Raw genomic sequence first — 5,000 nt, forward strand, 5'->3', positions numbered from 1 at the left:
TGGCGGAGGAGGGAGGCAGGCTCCCAATGCCAGGGTGGTCCTCTGGGGGTCCATCTTTGCGTGGGTGCCCTGGTGTGAGAGGTGCGCAGGGCTGGCTGGCTGGCTGGCTGGCTGGCTGGCTGGCTGGCTGGCTGGCTGGCTGGCTGGCTGGCTGGCTGGCTGGCTGGCCGGCCGGCTGGCTGGCCTGCTGGCGACGGAGGCTCCCGTCAGGACATGTGTACAGCCACTACATGGGCCCTAGCCTGCCATGGCAGTCCCGAGGCAGTGTTTCCCCCTGCTTACACTGGCTCTCGGCCCCCGTGCCCCTGTTGGTGACGGTAAAGTGTATTCCGCTTACCAGGGGCACGAGGCCCAGCTCACAGCTGGCCGTGTGTGTGACCCGTCGGCACATGTGTGCAGCCACTACGGGTGCCTGCCTCCGGACTGGCAGTCCCCAGGCAGTGTTTCCCCCCTTTCATACACTGAATCTCGGCTCCTTTTCCCCCTGTTGATGAGAGCAAAGTTCATTCCGCCTACCAGGGGCCCAAAGGCCCAGCTCACTTCTAGCCATGTTTGTGCCCCGTCAGGACATGCGTACGGCCACTGCGGGTGCCTGTGCCTGTAGTGGCAGCCCTGAGGCAGTGTTTCCACCTACTCACTCTGGAGATTGGCTCTCGTGGGCCTGTAGGTGACCATCAAGTATATTCCGCCTACCAGGGGCACGAGGCCCAGCTCACGTCTGGCTGTGTGTGTGTGTGACCCGTCGGCACATGTGTGCAGCCACTACGGGTGCCTGCCTCCGGACTGGCAGTCCCCAGGCAGTGTTTCCCCCCTTTCATACACTGAATCTCGGCTCCTTTTCCCCCTGTTGATGAGAGCAAAGTTCATTCCGCCTACCAGGGGCCCAAAGGCCCAGCTCACATCTAGCCATGTGTGTGCCCGGTCAGGACATGCGTACGGCCACTGCGGGTGCCTGCGCTCGTAGTGGCAGTCCCGAGGCAACGTTTCCCCCTGCTCACACTGGCTCTCGGCCCCCGTGCCCCTGTTGGTGACAGCAAAGTTCATTCCGCCTACCAGGGGCCCGAGGCCCAGCTCACAGCTGGCCGTGTGTCTGACCCGTCGGCACATGTGTGCAGCCACTACGGGTGCCTGCCTCCGGACTGGCAGTCCCCAGGCAGTGTTTCCCCCCTTTCATACACTGAATCTCGGCTCCTTTTCCCCTGTTGATGAAAGCAAAGTTCATTCCGCCTACCAGGGGCTCGAGGCCCAGCTCACATCTAGCCATGTGTGTGCCCGGTCAGGACATGCGTACGGCCACTGCGGGTGCCTGCGCTCGTAGTGGCAGTCCCGAGGCAACGTTTCCCCCTGCTTACACTGGCTCTCGGCCCCCGTGCCCCTGTTGGTGACAGCAAAGTTCATTCCGCCTACCAGGGGCCCGAGGCCCAGCTCACATCTAGCCATGCGTGTGCCCCGCCAGGACACGCGTACTGCCGCTACGGGTGCCTGTGCCTGTAGTGGCAGCCCCGTAGTGGCAGTGTTTCCACCTACTCACTCCGGAGATCGGCTCTCGTGGGCCTGTAGGTGACCATCAAGTATATTCCGCCTACCAGGGGCACGAGGCCCAGCTCAAAACTAGCCATGCGTGCTTCCCGTCAGGACGTGAGTACGGCCACTGCGGGTGCCTGCACCCGCAGTGGCAGCCCCGTGGCAGTGTCTCGCCCTTCTCTCACCCGATCACGGCTCCCGTGCCCCCCTTGGTGAGGGTGTAGTATATTCCGCCTACCAGGGGCACGAGGCCCAGCTCACATCTAGCCATGCGTGTGCCCCGTCAGGACATGAGTACGGCCACTGCGGGTGCCTGTGCCTGTTGAGGCAGCCTCGAGGCAGGGTTCCCCCCTACTTACAACGGATCTCGGCTTCCGTGCCCCTGTGGGTCACGGTGAAGTATATTCCAACTACCAGGGGCACGAGGCCCAGCTCGCAACTAGCTATGTAATGGCCCCCACAGGACATGGGTACGGCCACTACGGGTGCCTATGCCTGTAGTGGGGGCCCCGAGGCAGTGTTTCCCCCTGCTTACACCGACTCTCGGCTCTCTTGCCCCTGTGGGTGACCATAAAGTACGTTCCACCTACCAGGGGCACGAGACCCAGCTCACAACTGGCCATGCTTGTGTCCCATCAGGACATGTGTACAGCCACCACTGGTGCCTGCACCAGCAGTGGCAGCCCCGAGGCAGTGTTTCCACCTACTCACTCTGGAGATCGGCTCTCGTGGGCCTGTAGGTGACCATCAAGTATATTCCGACTACCAGGGGCACGAGGCCCAGCTCACAACTAGCCATGCGTGCTTCCCGTCAGGACGTGAGTACGGCCCCCGCAGTGGCAACCCCCGAGGCAGTGTCTCGCCCTTCTCTCACCCGATCACGGCTCCCGTGCCCCCCTTGGTGAGGGTGTAGTATATTCCGCCTACCAGGGGCACGAGGCCCAGCTCACATCTAGCCATGCGTGTGCCCCTTCAGGACATGAGTACGGCCACTGCGGGTGCCTGTGCCTGTTGAGGCAGCCTCGAGGCAGGGTTCCCCCCTACTTACAACGGATCTCGGCTTCCGTGCCCCTGTGGGTCACAGTGAAGTATATTCCAACTACCAGGGGCACGAGGCCCAGCTCGCAACTAGCTATGTAATGGCCCCCACAGGACATGGGTACGGCCACTACGGGCGCCTATGCCTGTAGTGAGAGGCCCCGAGGCAGTGTTTCCCCCTGCTTACACCGACTCTCGGCTCTCTTGCCCCTGTCGGTGACCATAAAGTACATTCCACCTACCAGGGGCACGAGACCCAGCTCACAACTGGCCATGCTTGTGTCCCATCAGGACATGTGTACAGCCACTACTAGTGCCTGCACCAGCAGTGGCATCCCCGTGGCAGTGTTTCCCCCTACTTACACCGGATCTCGGCTCCCGTGCCCCTGCCGGTCACAGTGAAGTATTTTCTACCTACCAGGGGCACGAGGCCCAGCTCACATCTAGCCATGCGTGTGCCCCTTCAGGACATGAGTACGGCCACTGCGGGTGCCTGTGCCTGTTGAGGCAGCCTCGAGGCAGGGTTCCCCCCTACTTACAACGGATCTCGGCTTCCGTGCCCCTGTGGGTCACAGTGAAGTATATTCCAACTACCAGGGGCACGAGGCCCAGCTCGCAACTAGCTATGTAATGGCCCCCACAGGACATGGGTACGGCCACTGCGGGTGCCTATGCCTGTAGTGGGGGGGCCCCGAGGCAGTGTTTCCCCCTGCTTACACCGACTCTCGGCTCTCTAGCCCCTGTCGGTGACCATAAAGTACATTCCACCTACCAGGGGCACGAGACCCAGCTCACAACTGGCCATGCTTGTGTCCCATCAGGACATGTGTACAGCCACTACTGGTGCCTGCACCAGCAGTGGCATCCCCGTGGCAGTGTTTCCCCCTACTTACACCGGATCTCGGCTCCCGTGCCCCTGCCGGTCACAGTGAAGTATTATCTACCTACCAGGGGCACGAGGCCCAGCTCACGTCTAGCCATGCGTGTGCCCCGTCAGGACGTGAGTACGGCCACTTCGGGCGCCTGCACCCGCAGTGGCAGCCCCGAGGCAGGGTTCCCCCCTTCTAACAACGGATCTCGGCTTCCTTGCCCCTGTGGGTCACAGTGAAGTATATTCCGACTACCAGGGGCACGAGGCCCAGCTCACAATTAGCCATGCGTGCTTCCCGTCAGGACGTGAGTACGGCCACTACGGGTGCCTGCACCCGCAGTGGCAGCCCCGAGGCAGTGTTTCGCCCTTCTCTCACCCGATCACGGTCCCGTGCCCCCGTTGGTGAGGGTATAGTATATTCCGCCTACCAGGGGCACGAGGCCCAGCTCACATCTAGCCATACGTGTGTCCCATCGGGACATGTGTACAGCCACTACTGGTGCCAGCACCAGCAGTGGCATCCCCGAGGCAGGGTTCCCCCCTACTTACACCGGATCTCGGCTCCCGTGCCCCTGCCGGTCACAGTCAAGTATTTTCTACCTACCAGGGGCACGAGGCCCAGCTCACAGCTAGGGCCCTCACATTGTCATGCAATGTGAGAGGGAGATGGCAATGAGGATGTTTTGCTTTGTCTTGTCTTGTTTTGTTTTGTTTTGTTTGGGGTGTGTGCGCAGGGGGTCGTACGGGGGGACCTGTGTCCGGAGCGAGTCCCTCCCTCCCTCCCCCTCTCTCTCTTGCTCTCCCTCTCGTGCCCCTGGTACGTGGAGGTGAGAGGGAGATGGCAATGAGGATGTTTCGCTCTGTCTTGTTGTGTTTTGTTTTGTTTGGGGTGTGTGCGCAGGGGGTCGTACGGGGGGACCTGTGTCCGGAGCGAGTCCCTCCCTCCCTGCCTCCCCCTCTCTCTCTTGCTCTCCCTCTCGTGCCCCTGGTACGTGGAGGTGAGAGGGAGATGGCAATGAGGATGTTTTGCTTTGTCTTGTTGTGTTGTGTTTTGTTTGGGGTGTGTGCGCGCAGGGGGTCGTACGGGGGGACCTGTGTCCGGAGCGAGTCCCTCCCTCCCTGCCTCCCCCTCTCTCTCCTGCTCTCCCTCTCGTGCCCCTGGTACGTGGAAGTGAGAGGGAGATGGCAATGAGGATGTTTTGCTTTGTCTTGTTGTGTTGTGTTTTGTTTGGGGTGTGTGCGCGCAGGGGGTCGTACGGGGGGGACCTGTGTCCGGAGCGAGTCCCTCCCTCCCTCCCCCCCTGCCTCCCCCTCTCTCTCCTGCTCTCCCTCTCGTGCCCCTGGTACGTGGAGGTGAGAGGGAGATGGCAATGAGGATGTTTCGCTCTGTCTTGTTGTGTTTTGTTTTGTTTGGGGTGTGTGCGCAGGGGGTCGTACGGGGGGACCTGTGTCCGGAGCGAGTCCCTCCCTCCCTGCCTCCCCCTCTCTCTCTTGCTCTCCCTCTCGTGCCCCTGGTACGTGGAGGTGAGAGGGAGATGGCAATGAGGATGTTTTGCTTTGTCTTGTT

The sequence above is a fragment of the Halichoeres trimaculatus genome, unplaced genomic scaffold, assembly GCF_033239565.1.
Source record: "Halichoeres trimaculatus isolate MK-OKI-2021-1 unplaced genomic scaffold, fHalTri1.1 fHalTri1_scaffold_54, whole genome shotgun sequence".
Taxonomy (NCBI): domain Eukaryota; kingdom Metazoa; phylum Chordata; class Actinopteri; order Labriformes; family Labridae; genus Halichoeres; species Halichoeres trimaculatus.